This window comes from Rhinolophus sinicus, linkage group LG10, assembly GCF_036562045.2.
Source record: "Rhinolophus sinicus isolate RSC01 linkage group LG10, ASM3656204v1, whole genome shotgun sequence".
In the NCBI taxonomy this organism is placed as follows: Eukaryota; Metazoa; Chordata; class Mammalia; order Chiroptera; family Rhinolophidae; genus Rhinolophus; species Rhinolophus sinicus.
This window is the reverse complement of record NC_133759.1, coordinates 34072799-34088123: the sequence shown is the minus strand read 5'-3', so window position 1 is coordinate 34088123 and position 15325 is coordinate 34072799. Positions and strand designations below refer to the sequence as shown.

Below are 15325 nucleotides of genomic sequence, written 5' to 3'. Positions count from 1 at the left end.
GAGGGCCAGGGCTGACATTCAGTAAGTACAGGCTGACAAAATCATAGTCGTTAAAACACTGAAATACTTCCACACCTCCTGGTAAATCACCAGACCCAAGGTTTCTGGTTAACCTCGTGCTCTAGGCCTTCACTGGGCCCCTGGACCACCCAGGACCCAACAACTAAAGCAGGGACCTCCTGGCCCAGCTAAGGTAGACAGCCTTTCCAATGTTCCATCACACTGGGTAAGTTACATGGAAAAACAGGGGGTGCGAAGCCGTGCTCTAACTCAGCTGAGGGCTGGCTTATTTGCTGCCAGACTTATTTCATTTTGATCATATATTCTGAACAAGGCCAACATGATTCTCAGGGACGTGGGGGAGTAAAAAATCTTATTTAGATGTTACAATGGTTTGTGGCCTTTCAGAGGGTCTCAGGACATAAAGGAAGTGGCCACATGAGCCCCTGTGATCCTTCTTTATAAGACACCCCTTCAGGGGAAAGCCAGTCACTCACTTTCAATCCTATGAAAGCCTTTAAACCAACTCAACTCAGCAAATTCTCACCAGGACCCCAGGGCCAGCACCCAGCAAAGCCCTGACTATCAACATGGCTCCACCTGGGACTTCACACTGAGGTCCACAGGCAGACAAATGGAAATCCAAGGACTTGCACCCCTTTCCTCCCTGACATCTTAGCTTCCTGGACCCCATCGGGGCAGAAGTGCACACAACACATGTGTGGTTTTCTGCTGCTATTAAGAAATGAAGACCACTTCCAGGTGAGAAGAAATTAAGCACTGTCATGGAGTCCCTGCTTTGTCAAGCTCAGCAGAGCCAGAGCCCCCCTGGGAGCGGCTTGCTTTGTGCGCTTATGCATTATGACAATACTCTAATTGTTCTTTCAGCTTTTTCCAGATATTTAATAACAACGTGAAGTGGGAGTTGCAAAGGTCAGCCTAACTGTAGAATGAGCCTTGTTCTTATTGTGCTTTTCTGAATAGCATCCTCCTTCTGCCTGGCTGTTCCATGCCAGTGAGCCCTGGTGGTGGAGGCCCGGTGCTGTGACAAAGCAGCACCACCGACTCAGGGAGGAATATTCTAATTTGCTAAATGGTCCGGTGCCACTGTCTGTCTACATCAGCTGCATAAATACACACACAAGCGCACACACAGACACATACATGCTGGGCTCTCCCTCGCTCTTCCCGGGCAATTCACGCTACAAGCCCAGGAAAGGAAAGAATATCAGCTACCAAGACTAGAGGAACCAGGTACTATACATATTTGGCATATTCCTTTGGGCAATTACTCTTCCTGGTTAGGTGAGAAGTGAAATTTCCCAGGACCTCAAATAACTAGAGTCTCATATATATGTTTAAATAAAGCTTGAAATGTATTGTGAAAGCTCACAATAGTTGGCAAATGGGAGTCACTCTTTTCAGAACGCATGTTAAGAGTGAGCAAGCACTAGAAAGCAGCACGTTCCCTGGGCTCTCGTCTCTCCTCGGAATGTTCCAGGTGCCTACCCCACCTTGGGGAAGTCATTTCACCTCTCTGAGCCTCAGCTGCCAAATCCATAAAATGGACCTATTTCACTGCCTACCTGCAGACAGGACACTCCTCCAGTGCTGAGACCTGTGATTCTCTTTCTGAAGACATACCTGTATATCAGAGGCCAGTTTTCAGAAACCATTGGATTATTTGGGGGCATTTCAGTGCAAGGGTCATTTAGAAGGCTTCATGCTCAGATAAGGTGCGAAGGAATTACATTATAATACAGAACCTGTGTGCTGTGAGTGAACGTGCTTTGTGCCTGAGCAGGGCTCGGTTTGGCAACTCAGGTGCTGTGAAAAAGGGTGATGTAGCCCTGGCAGTCTGTGTCAAAGAGCAGTTTTGTACCTAATCCCGAGGGCATGACAGTTGCTAAGGAACCATTGAGATGCAAATGAATTGGCAAATACTTAGCAGCAAGATATCAGAAAAGGGTGGGTAGGGGAGGCTCTGAACAAGGTAGTCAGGTGAGTGAAAGGAAAATTACTTTCTTCTGATTGGAAAAAGAAAACCATGGGTTTTCATGCAAAGCAGGAGCATTGTGCTACTGTGTAAAAAAAAAAAAAGAAAAAAAAGAAAAGAAAAGAAAGAAGCCTGCTCTTTTCTGCTCAGCTAGGAGTAGAGGAAACTTGTTGCAGCCTTGGGAGTTAGAGCCAGGAAACTTGGAAGGACAAATGGACTCTTCCTCTGATGAACTTGAAGCAGATTTTAAATGCTTCTCTCTCAAATGTGAGAGAGACATCTAAGGAGTGAAGGAGACATCTGCAAAGGACTTTGAAGATCTTCTGTCTTTATACAAGTCTCAAAACCTAGACGAAAAATGTGAATAAATATTCTACTGGCGCAAAATGGAAATTCCAGGCGAGACTAAGCCATGACTGATAATGGTGAAAAATGAAGGGAAATGAGTTATGTCATTGTATCTGTGAGTTTGTATTTCTTTCATTCTTGCTCTCTACTGGGCATCCAATGTAAATGCAATCTTTAGGTTAAGATGTTCTTATATCTGTGTCGGAACGCAGAGAATCACAGTGAGAAGTACGGCTCTTCACTCACGTTTTCTCACCTTGGCCTAAATAGAAACCCGCTTGCTTCAGTCTAGTTGAGATACACTGATCTTTTTTGTTTTTTCTATTACATTTGACATTCAATATTTTATTGGTTTCAGATGTACAACATAGTGATTAAACATTTATATAACTTACGAGGTGATCCCCCCCATAAGTCTATTACCCACCTGACACCACACACAGTTATTACAATATTTGACTATATTCCCTATGCTGTGCTTTACATCCCCGTGACTGCTGTGTAACTGCCAATTTGTACTCTTAATTCCCTCACCTTTTTCACCCAGCACCCCCCAAGGCCCCTCCCATGTGGCGACCAGAGATACACCAGTTTTCAAATGACTTTGCCTTTGGCCAGCCCCCGTCTGCCTCGTTTTGAGTTGGATCGTGATGCTCAGAAATATAGGGAACATTCTTATCAAGAAAGAAGCTGCTTGCCCAGCCATCTCCAGCTCTCCCTTCCTGGGTTTTCACTTTTCTATCATCTTCAGTTCCCCTGGCTTTTCCCTTATCTCCATCCGGGAGCATCACAGCCACAGTCCCTTCCTTCTGTTCCCCAGAGAGCACATTCCCTTACCTTTACTGCACACACTAGCTCTCCATTAGCTTCCATGATTCAGTTACGCAGGAAGGTCGAATGGGTGTGGAAGACAGTTGCCTGTTCAGCACCCATTGCTGCATCTTCTGAGAACAGCACCCTGACATTCCTGTGGGGAGCCACTCCTTCCCCATCTCAGGCCAGGTTTCCCAGGTGGGTCTGGGTTCACCCTCTCCCCCCAGCTCCAAGGATGGGTAGTCACATGCCCCAAACCTGGCCAATGAATGCATTCCATCATCTTGGTGGCAAATCCTGGTTCAGCGGGAGGCTTAGAACCCAAAAAAGGCCAAGGAGACAAAACTTCCAGGGTTTTTGCTAGAGCCACTAGGAGCGAGAATGTATCTTTCTGCTGTAGTTTCAAGAGCATGTGCGTTGGAGCTGCCAGCGGCCCCATGACCATCTCATGGGAGAGCCTGCCTGAGGGTGACACCATCATAAATGACCCTGTGCTGATTATTCTCCATTGTCCCTCCAGGCCCTCTCTCCACCTTTGCCCTCTTCTGTGAACCAGCCTTCCATGCCCTCTGCCTTCTTGTTGGGTTCACCCAGTGGAGGCGCTGGCAGGAGATTAGAAAGTGGAAGACAAAGAGTTCAAGGAATGTAATGCCCCCCCGACCCCCCCCCACATGGTTTGGGCAGCAGCTGCATTCCTCTATGTCTGTCTACAGCTCCTGCCAGGGAGCCGTCTCCCATGCTACAGCTCTCTCCTGGTCTTGATGGCACCATCCCCTCCACTTGCCCCTTCTGGCCGTGGGGAGTAATGGCCTCCAACTCTTGCCAGTCCCTGAGTGTATCTCCATTTTTATCAGTTCCCTTAACCCTGTTCATACCTCTGTAGAAAGTCTCTCATTAACCTGTCCTCAACTAACTCACTTGGAGAGTGCCGTCTGTTTTCCTCCAGCACCTTGGCTATCACAGACACAGAGTTGAAGAATGAAAAAAGGGAGACTGAGTCCTGAGACAGCACTGGTATCCCCTGATATAATCATAACCTAGGTCCCAAACTGTCCAATAATCACAAGAGCCAGTAACCAACCCCTACCCTTTGCTATAATCCAGCTGGAGTTGAACATCTGTCTCTACAACCAAAGAAATGGCTAATAGAATAGGTCAAGGCCTTAAGGAGAGCTCTAGATGTCCACCTTTACGACGTAGGAAGTAGAATGACTATCAGTCTTCGTTTCTCATTCCTACCCACTCCCATCTCCATTTGACAAACATACCCATCCTCCATAGAGCTTCACCGCGTGTCTCTGTCTCTGTCTCTGTCTCTGTCTCTCTCTCACACACACACACACACACACACACACACACACACACACACTCCTTCCTCAAATCCTTCCCTTTGGAATGTGACCCTCTCATTTGGTTTCTCCCAGTAGCTAACGTGTAACTGCTACACCACATCGATCAGGCTCCATCATATGTCCTCTTACAGCTGTAGTTTGCATGGCTCTGTCTCCCCCACCAGTCTGTTAACAGGTGAGCTTCTTGAAGGAAAGGCTGTTTCTTCTTTACCTTCCTGTTTTCCATTTCAAGGACAATATTTCTCATGTAGATGCTCAATAAATGTGTTCTGTATGTTAATTGGTGAACTGATGGCTCCTAAACAAAGCTGTCCATGCTATTTCTCTGCTCCCACTTTCCATTTGCCTCTTCTATAATTTGGTCTCTCAAGTCTGGGAATGGCTCAGCCCTCACTTGGACACCCCAAGATGGGGTTGTATCATCCTCCCAGCCTATTCTAGCTTGGTTCATCTTGGCTGGAAAGAATTTAGTAACCAAGCCATGTCTATCCCCCATGCAGAATAAAGCTAAGCTGCTTGGCAAGACCACCCTTCAAGTATTCACAGAGAGGGGCCGTCCCTTCCTCACCTTCTTTCCCCATTTTAAGTTGCCCAAGCCTGCACCCATCGCTCTCAGTCATGTCACTCTGTTTACTTCCTTTATAGCACTTTCCTGACATTATACTCTACATTATTTGTCTTCTTAATGACGGCCTAGCCCCCCACTAGGACACTCCCCAACACTGGAACATTTCCTGTTTTGTTCACAAGGCCTAGCACATAGTAGAAGATTAACAACCAGAGGGTAAGGGGGCAGAGGGGTGGTAGATGAGGGTAAAGGGGAACAAATATATGGTGATAAAAGAAGAACTGACTCTGGGTGGTGAACACACAATGGGATTTATAGATGATGTAACACAGAATTGCACATCTATGTAACTTTACTAACAATTGTCACCCCAATAAACTTTAATTTACAAAAAAGATGAACAAATATTTGTTAAATGTTGACTGAGTGAGATCCCATATCTTCTCCACTTCTCCAGCCTTCCCCTAAGTCCTCCTAAGTAGAAGAAGTCCTTTCTTCTACTACTTCTAGGATATTTCAGTTATCAATTGTTGCATAACAGACCAGTTTTAAACAAAGATAACATTTATTTTGTTCATGAATCTGTGATTTGGATAGGGCGCAGTGAAGAAAGCCTGTCTCCTCCCACTTAGAGTAAGCAAGGATTGTTGGAAGGATGGGGGCTACAATCAACTGAAGACTCACTTGCTCAGATGCCTGGCATTTGGTGCTAGCTATGGGCTATGATTTGAGCTGGGGCTACAGCCAGAACATCTACACGTGGCCTCTCCACGTCACTTGGCCTTCCTCATAACGTGGGGCTGGGTCACAAGGGCAAGCATCCCAGGAGACAGGGAGCCAAGCAGAAGCTGAGCATCCACTATGATCTCACCTCCAAAGTTACGCAGGATCACGTCTAACAATATTCTATTAATTAGAGTGAGGTAGAAAACCAACCCATATTTAAGGGCAGAGGACTTGGGTTTCATGTATTGATAAGAAGAGTATCAAAACAATTGCAGACATGTTTCAAAATACCACATGGGACATGACTTCAGGTTTTTAAAGAATTTTGTTGATCTTTTTGTTCATGAATACATGATTGACACCACCTATATGATTAATAATGAACAATGATTGGCACCACCTATGTGCAACATGCTGGGGATACCATGAAAATTAGGCTAGAGCCCACCCTTCAGGGACTCACAGCACTGTGGGGTACCCAGCAGAATCAACACAGACCTACAGAGCAGTGTGGAATATGCTCCATGGAGGGGAGCAGGGGCAGCTGTAGCAGGGACCAGTGGGCCACCTAATCTAGCCTGGTATTGGGGGGAAGGCTTCCAGGAGGAGGTGACTACTGTGGCGAATTCTAAGGAAAAAATTAGGGTTCACCAAGAAAAGATCAGTGAAAAATTCAACACAGGAGGAGCAAGCAGGTACAGACCCAGAGTCACATGGTAATAGTAAAATCAGACAAAGAAAGCGATACCCAGGGTGTGTGTATGTGTGTAGTATGTGTGCAACTGTGCCTGAGAAGAGTAGGGGAGGAAAGGAGGGCCCCTTCCCAAGACTCGGAAAGGTCTTGCACTAGTCTTGAAGGTGCTGGAAGAGACTCACACATGTGGTAACCAGGTAACCCAAAAACCAAGGTGTGGTCTGACACCCAAAGTATGGTCTGATCCGTGCCTGCCACAGGCCCCTGGGCATCTGCCCAAAACTTGGTGGATTTTCTAATGATACTTGGATGCTCCTTCCTTTCCCCAAAGTTTGCAGCCTATGCCCCACCACTCAGATCATTTGGATGCATTGCCAAAGTGGCAGAGAGGATCCCTGGATGGGCGACCCCTCTATCGCTACCTGGGAAGGCTCCTCCCCTATCTCTGCTCCCCTCCAAGCTTACCACCCAGCTCCAGCCTCAGCATCAATGAGAAAGCCAAGGGCAAAGGTCCTACCTTCATGTGCTGGAAAAATAGCAAGAGGAAAACAACAGAACAATTAACTGCAGGACCCAGCTGTCTCTCACAGATAAGGTATTTTCTCTGCCGCCACTGTCGATGAAGCGGTCTGCAATGATTCCCTGTCCTCCTGTTCAGCCCTTTCCACTGTCACAGCCCCAAGGGGGACCAACCGGCCACTGTCCAGTGAGACTAGGATGCTAAGGGGTCTTTCTCCTCGCCCTCCTCCCACGTCCTTCCACGCTCAAAGCTGATGCTAAACTCCAGTGTCTTTCTCTGATCTCACAGTGTCTGTAATCTGGCCAGATGGGCAGAAGCAGACAGAACGCAAGAAGCGACAAGACCCCAGGCAGGGCAGGGTCCACAGGGCAGAAGTCAGGGAGGTCCCCAAAGGTAAATACCCACAGCTGGCCCTTCCTCTGGAAGGTGGGCTTATGGAGGGAGCTCTAAGAGACCCACAGCAGCCCTGTTCCCCAAACTCCCCCACCACCACTAAGAGCCTGGCACAAATGCCAAATTGCAACCATCTAAGAAACACAGCTCATCAAAAGGCCAGATGGACAGGCACAGAAAGAAAACAATAAGGACCACAGTAGGGGACTGACTGGTCAGGACACATGGGAAAGGCCACGTGCATACAGGAAAATACAAACCAAGACAGAAAACGGTTTTCTTCCAGCTGGGCACAGGTGGGGCACTTCCAGGGAGCCTGGGAGAGCCTGGCTACTGGGACCACAGCAAGGAGAACAGAGCAGGACTGTCTGGCACCTTTGATAGCACCTAGCAAGACAGTGCACAAACAACTGGTGCTTAATAGGTGCTCCCTGACTTGTTTCATGGATAAGCAATGTTAAATAGAAAAGGCACTAAACAGGGAGGGAGAGGCCTGGGGAGTTGTCTAACTTGTCAAAACTTCAGTTTGAATCTTAGCTCTTGTGTCAGCAACTTAACATCTCAAAGCCTCAGCTTCCTCACCTGTAAAATGGGAGAATGAGAATGAATGCTCGGATATCAAAGATACGGGGATCGATAAATACATATAAAGAGATCAACACAAGATAAATACTCAGTGGGCAGATGGGAGCTTAGTCTAGCCCTGGCTCTAGAGAGGCCAGGCTATAGGATTTCTGGAAAGTTTCTTCCCTGCCCTAAAACTTGTCTCCAGTTCTGCTCCAGACCAAGGAGCAGAGGGTCATCTGAGAGCCAAGGGAATGAACCCTACCTACCCCCTGGTCTGCGCCCCGGAGCTCAAACAGCCCCAGAATCAGTCCCAGAGACCTCAGTGCTAGGCTACAACGTGGGGCCCCTGCTCCCTTGCCTGCCCCCTCCCCTCCAGGCCACCTGCCTCTGCCCATTTCTCTGCTCATTATCACCTCCACTAGGGGATGGAGAAGCAGGACAAGGAGGTTAAATTCAAATCAGTCATTTTGTCACTTGCTGCCAGGAAGCGGGAGGGGAGGGAGGAGGGATGCAGAGCCTCAGGTGCAATCTGCAGGCAGAAATGAGTCCTCGTAATTCTCAGGAAATCTCCTACACTTTTTCACCTGGGCCCAGTTCCGCTACAGAGAACTCTGGGGAAACCTTGCATGAGGGAACAGAGTAGCCACCTTAAGTAGCTGATGGTGTTGTCTGGGATTTCACCTGACCTGGGGGGACATTTCTACTGGTGACAGAGGGACAAGGGGACCACCTTCTGCATCACCTGTGTACCCCCTTTAGCAAATGGATCATCCTGAAGCCCCAGTCATCAGCAGGGTCATTATAGGGAGGTGAAGGCCCCCCATCTTCAGCTCTGGGCATTCTTCCCACAAAGCTGAGTTATATACTCCATGTTGGCTGGGGAATGAGTGAGCAGGTGAATAAGATGCTTTTTTTTTTTTCTTTCACAAAGATAGAGGCAAACTTACAAGCCAATTGCACTGAGAGGCACCTGGCAGGTGATTCTACATGGTTCCACTGGGGACTGTGGCCCCAATGCAGCCTGCACTCCCTACATGGCCTGGGCCTGCTGCTGGCCAAGGAAAGGCCCGTGGGGCAGGGTCTCCTCCTAGAGGGCACCAGGCTAAAGCCCTTCTTGACGCCAGTCAAGCTCACTGTGACTCATCTCTGATGCCTGAAAATTAGGACCTGAGCTGCCCTGCAGAACCCCTGGCAGCCGATGAAGACCCCAGCCCCCCCCACAACTAACCAGCAGGTCACCAGGCCCCAGATGGCATTTTATCTACAACTGGCAACCTCTCACTGCTTCTACCCTGGAGGTGTACCCCCACCTAAGCCCCTGCTGCCCTCTCCACCAGAATGACCCGTCCCCCTGTCTGACTCAACAATGAGAACACAGAGGTACAGGGAGGAAGAGAAAAATACTTTTCCATTAGCTGAATAAAACCAACCCCACCTGCCAGACCTACCTGGAAAGTGTGTTCCCATCTCTCTAACCCCCAGAGGAGTGACCAACAAAACCAGCAAGGTGGCTCAGACATCAAGCGTCAGGGCTCTTTGATGGAGCAGGTGACCCTGACCTGGCCACTCAATGCTCTGCTCTAAGCACAGCCAAACACTAAACACTGACCAGAGGGCCTGACTATTGAAATGGAGTCTCAGAAGGAGCTGAGGAATTTCTTATGCAAACTTTTGCTTTGAAATATGAACTCTCTCTCAGGGCATTAGTTTATTATTACAGTGATTTCTTCAGAAGGGTAGGCATCAATGCTCTGTGTCTCCATCACCTTTGGAGACATAGAAATCGGATAGAAATATTCGGGTTGCTTAAGTGGCAAGTGCAGAAGAAGGAGACATAAAGGGAGGTCTTCCAAGGAAGCTGACTCCTGGAATCCAGATGCAAGGATGTGTTCTAGATAGGTAAGTGGAGACAGGCAGGGTGCTGTGTACCCCCTCCAAAGCTTCCGGGATGCACAGGGCACTCAGGCCCATCTCTTTCTGGGACACTTGTCTGTGATCATTTCTTCCTTAGGAGAGCTGGCCAGAGCAAGGAGAGGAGCAAGGATATTCCCAGTCCGTCTTATCAGAAGCCATGCTCCGGTGCAGGTCTCCATCCGTGTGTCTGCATGTGTATAGAGTGGGGGTGGCAGGAAGAGGCAGGAAGGCAGCTACATGGAAACTGGTGTGTGAGCTGAAGTGTTGGAATTAGCTGAACATTTTGCTCATCTCTTCTCCCAAGACCATGGACAGCTGGGGTTTCCAGTAATCAGTGAAGTACCAACGACCAGGGGCTGCGTCAGCACCAGAATTCTTCCTGTCTGTGGATTTTGACCGATCTGAACTTTTCTTCGTACAAAGCCCTCAAAAGTGCTGTACCGTAGCGGTGTTAAGAACACAGACTCTAGAACCTGACTGCCTGGGTTCAAATGCAGGCTACTTACTAGCTTTGTGACCTTATCAAACTACTTAACTGCATTACATCTCTGTCACCTCATCGAACACTGGGAGACGAGGGTTGATAATAATAATACCTACCTGATAAGGTGGTAAGGACAAAGGGAATTCATTTATGTAAAGCACCTAGAACAGCACCTAGTGTTAAGTGTTAGCTAGTATTAGTCATTCCCAACTATACTGGTACCAGGCCTTCTGCATCTGGATCGCTGGGGCCCTTTGTTAAAATGCAAGTACCCAGGCCATTCTGACTCAGTAAGTGCAAAGAGGGGCGAGACCTGCCCAGGATTTCTAACAGCAGCCCAGTTTAGAACTATTCCCCCAGGGCAGCATTTCCAGAAAGCACCTACATTAGTTTTGTCTGGGAGGCCACGGTGCAGATGTTCAGGGTCCACTCAGACCTGCTGAACTTTGGAATTAGAGTCCAGGACTTGGGAGCAAATTACCCAGGTGACATATAGGTTTCCTGAAGCCTGAGAACCACTCTCTGAGATGGTAGTCACCCCTCTTCTGCCTTTCAAAATTGCCTCCACCGTTTTTTTTTATGTCCATGCTGGAAAAACACTATGCTCTTGAACTTGAGTGTTACTAAGAACTTGTAGAAATTAGCTGTGATTTTTTAAATGTTTTACATGTAATAATATGAATGTATCTTTGACTTCAATTGCATCTTTATTTTTAAACTAGTACAGGTATATCCTCATAATGTATGTTTCTCGTCCAACTTCTAAGGTTGGAAAAGGTGAGCATCATGAGCCACTGCACAAAGAAAGACACGGCCCAGGTGCACTGGTGATTTTCGCAAGTGAGAGACGTGGGAGACGAAAAGCCAGGTAGAGAACTCTGGCTTCATGGTCCAATGATCTGTCTCCAGACTAGTTGATTTCAACCCCATCCGCACAGCTAGACACCAGTCCTGACGCTGCAACTCTTTCACTGCCCGAGTTCATGAAATTCAGTCAACCAACTGCAGAATCAGTAGTTTCCAGTACATGGGGGGAGGGTCACACACTAGATCCTATCGTGCATCCCCTAGCACCCTTCCCCTTTAGTCCAATTTGCTTTATGAAAGCTTACTTCTTAATGGGTAGAATATAAAAAGGTGCCATAGAATGCCTCTGCCTTATTGGCTTTTCCCAAAGCATATCTTGGTAACTAGGACCCATCCTTGGGATGGGCTACGGTCAGGCCTCTGAGATCCGGGTCTGTCTGGGCCTGCACAGGTCAACAAAAAGGCAACGGGAACTGGGGCAGGATCCTGTGTGGCCCAGCAAGTCCTCCCCCGCGCTCCTGGGCATCTGGAGCTTCTGGCAGCTCTGCTCTGCCAATCCAGAAGGTTTCAGGCTGGGGCTTGGTCCAAACCTCTGCAGCTATTTACATCACCAAGATTGTCTCAAGCCACTGCCTTGAGCTGCATTGCCCTACCTCACCAGCATTCTCTCACTCGTTGGAGGGAGTCCCTCTACAAACACTGAGTAATAGCAACTTTTTCACAATGCACAGAAAATAAAATCAGATAATGGAGAGGAGGTTCTCAAATTTCCTTTTCTCTCCCAGACAGTTTTGTAAATCTTTGGCGCCTGCTACTGCTTGCAGGCTCAGGCACACTCATGGACACCCAACACAGATGCACACACAGCAAACAAATATTAACAGAAAAATGCAGAAACAGCCTGGTAGCCTATTATAGACACGTGGGCGAAGGTGGAGGGTTTTTCACCATGATGTGATGAAGACAACGGTGTACAATGGGGTTGAGTGTCTTCGCATTTCGACGTGGGCTATGCCACAAAGTGGTACAGGAACTCAGGTGTGTGTTCTTGGGTCCTCAATGCCTACTGAGAACCTACTATTTGCCAAGCCCTAGGAAATTTACCACCAAATGAAACACATGTGCACATTCAAGGCTGCCAAGCCCAGGACTTCACCTAGACCACACCAAAGAGCAGATCTCCTCGGAGTTTCGGGTCAGCCAGTGTCCAGTCACTGAGGCCACCTGCAGGTATATGATCATTTGTAGACATAGAAGGTAGGGCTGGGAGGATGCTATTACCTGTCAGTGATGCTGGATTGCTGCCTGCTGGAAGGGCCAACATGCTTCATCCAGGGAGGCCCCCCCTGACGGAGGAGTGTCTGCTGCCAGCCCAATACATCCCTGCTGCTGCAGAAGCACCTGGGGAGAAGCCCAGGTCTCCCAACCCTGCCTCAAAGGGCAGGTCAGAGAATGCAGGCAGTTGTCTTCCTTCCCCAGGGAGAGGCAGGCCATTCTCAACAAGCTTTCGAACACAGTGTGAAAAGACAAGGGCTTCAGAGGCTGTTATTTGTCCGAAGCCTGCTTCTGTGGCCAGAGTATGTCAGCATCCCTGCCTCCACAGCCTGCCCTACTCCCTCTGAAAACAGTTACAAAGCCCTCAGAGAGCCTTTTCCTGCAGTGCCACCTCGCTCCCCACAGGACAGAGCCACCCCACCAGCTGGAAACGGGGAAGGGGCCAGAAGAGGAAGGACAGGACTGTCTCCTTCACTCTGAGTTTCCCACACCCCAGGTCAACCAGCCCCTGCCCTCCTTCCTCCACCCAGGTGTGGTGAGGTGGGGTCTCATAGGGTCCTGCCTGCCACTGGCCACTTATCTCCACCTGGCCCATGGCTGCTGCTGTCTCTTTGTTGCTGTCCTGGCCTGGGCTGAGGGCCTGGCTGGTCTTAGAGCTGCTTGCCCTGAGTGACAAGAACACACTGAGATTCCACCAGAGACTACTAGAGGAAAGAAAACAGACAGACAGACATATAAGTGGCCGAACCAGCAAGGAGAGATACCCACTGGCCACAGCAGAGTTTGGGAAAGATCTGCTGTCTGTGTAGGCAGCTCATTGATCCACTTTTCTGATAATTATTCTTCATTCATCACAAACAGAATGACACTGGTCCCAGCCCAGCCAGGCAGGCGGGAAGGCGTCTCTGTGTGAGGAGAGTAGAAAATGAACCTGCCTGTGTTCATTCGAGGAAAGGAAGGAGTGAATGGTGTGTACTATCCCTGTGCAGTGAGCAGGGACCATGGGGCTGCTTTAATATTCTGCTGAATGTGGTGTTTCTTTTAACCCTTGCTAGAGAGATTTTCAGCCCAGATAGGCTCTTTCCTACCAGGCTACTGACAAAGTTTCTGAGGCTGCTCCAAGAAAAGGGCCACAGCCCCTCCCCCCCATACACCCCTACACACACACACACACACACACACACACACACACAATGTGGGCTGCTTCAGACAGCTGGGTGACAGGGCCTGTGTACAGGGCTGGGCATGGCACAAGGGCACCCTGCCTCGCATAGCACCAGCCAGCCGAGCTGACAGGGAGCTCTGGCGGAGTCTCCGGAGGAAACTGCGCTCCGCCAGGCGCGTGGTGTGTTCCCACACCTTTGCTCTCCAAACAATTTCGTTGGCAGGCATGTGCCCGCCTTCATCGATGGAGACTCAATGCCAAGACCAAGATCTCAAAGTGGGCCCCGATCTGCTCTTGGAGGCCCAGCCCCTGACCCTCTGAGAGGCGGGGAGAGCGGTGGGCAGGACTCGCAGCCCCCACGTTCATAGTAAGTACGGTGTGGCCTCGCCCGCTGCAAATACTCGCTCACCCAGGCTGCCCTGCCGGCTTTGGAAGTGTACCTCGCCTTGCTTGTTATATTTCAACTGCTCCCACACTTGCTCCCAAGAAGTCAAACCCAAGCATCCCCGCCCCACATCACTCTAGTCCCTGCACGTTCCAAAAGGCACCCCCTCCGCACAGACCAGCAGGCGGAAGGGCAGCGGGAGGCAGAGGGCAGACAAAAAGCCGCCTTTGGAAAAGCAGGCGAGAGGCTTTCTAGGCATTAATCGCCGCCCCTCCCCCTCCCGCCCCCGGAGCGGCCACCAGAAGGAACGCAGGGTACGGTGGTCTTCACTACAACGCGAGGGGATCTCAGCCCCACCTCAGGGTCCCCATGCCCGGCTTCGCATCGAGAAGGGCAGCGCTTTCCGGAGGGGTTCTGGGCGCCGCACCACAGTTGGCTTTTTTTTCCTACTGGGCAACCGGTAACAGTTTGACGAGGAACGGGATATCCCAGTGGAGCGAGCTCCCAGCTTGGAAGGTGGTGTGAGCCCCCGCGGAGTTCCACCCAGTGTAGGGCACCGGAAAGTGGGGACGTATGTGGGGCTGGGGTGGTGCCTCACCTCCAAGAGTTGCTTCCATGCCGGCAACTCAACTCGGCGCTAAGGCGAAGGCGCGTTCCCAGGAGAGGGCTGCTGCGGCAGCTCCACTGCGAGAACGGGAGGGGGAAAGGGCGGGGGCGCGGAGCGGAGCAGGGATTTCCCACAGGGATTCGCAGCCCGTCACCAAGGGCGAGTGGTCCGGCCGCTCCCGGCGCGGTGCCCACGGAGCGCGCTTTTCTCCACAGCCCGAGGCACAGCCGAGGCTGATGTGGCTGGGGGGTATCGCTGCGCATCAGCTCTCGGCCTCCGAATCACCCTTCTCAGGGTGGGGAGACGCTGGACTCATTTTGGCAGGACCCACCCCTACCCCACCCCTGTTTCCTGGCTCAAGAGGTGACAAAGGTGTCCGCTTCATCATGACTGACCCGGGAAGGATGAAGCCCTGCAGGGTCCTGGACCACCCGGCTGTCCCAGAGGGTACGGCCAGTGAACTCAGCCCCTTTCCTTCAGCGGCCACTTTCGGGGTACCGGGGCAGAGCTTCCCCGGCCCCCCGCGCATAGTGCCAGCCTACCCAGCCCAGAGTCCTGGAGCCTGTGGACGCCAAGCTGAGGAAAAGGAGAAGTGGCACGCGGCCACCTAAGCGCAACCGTGCCCGGGGTTGGAAGGGAGTGGACAGGCACCGGCACTCCAGAGGCCAAATGGCCCGAGGCGTCCCCTTTCCCAACGCCCAGCTGTGCCGG

At 50.2% G+C, this 15325-nt stretch overlaps 1 protein-coding gene across 4 annotated transcripts in view; it reads right to left on the bottom strand.

Annotated features, from left to right (window-relative positions):
* EPHB1 (EPH receptor B1) overlaps positions 1-15325 on the bottom strand; it is a 420104-nt gene that overhangs the window by 404069 nt on the left and 710 nt on the right. The gene's annotated exons all lie outside the window — the stretch shown is intronic.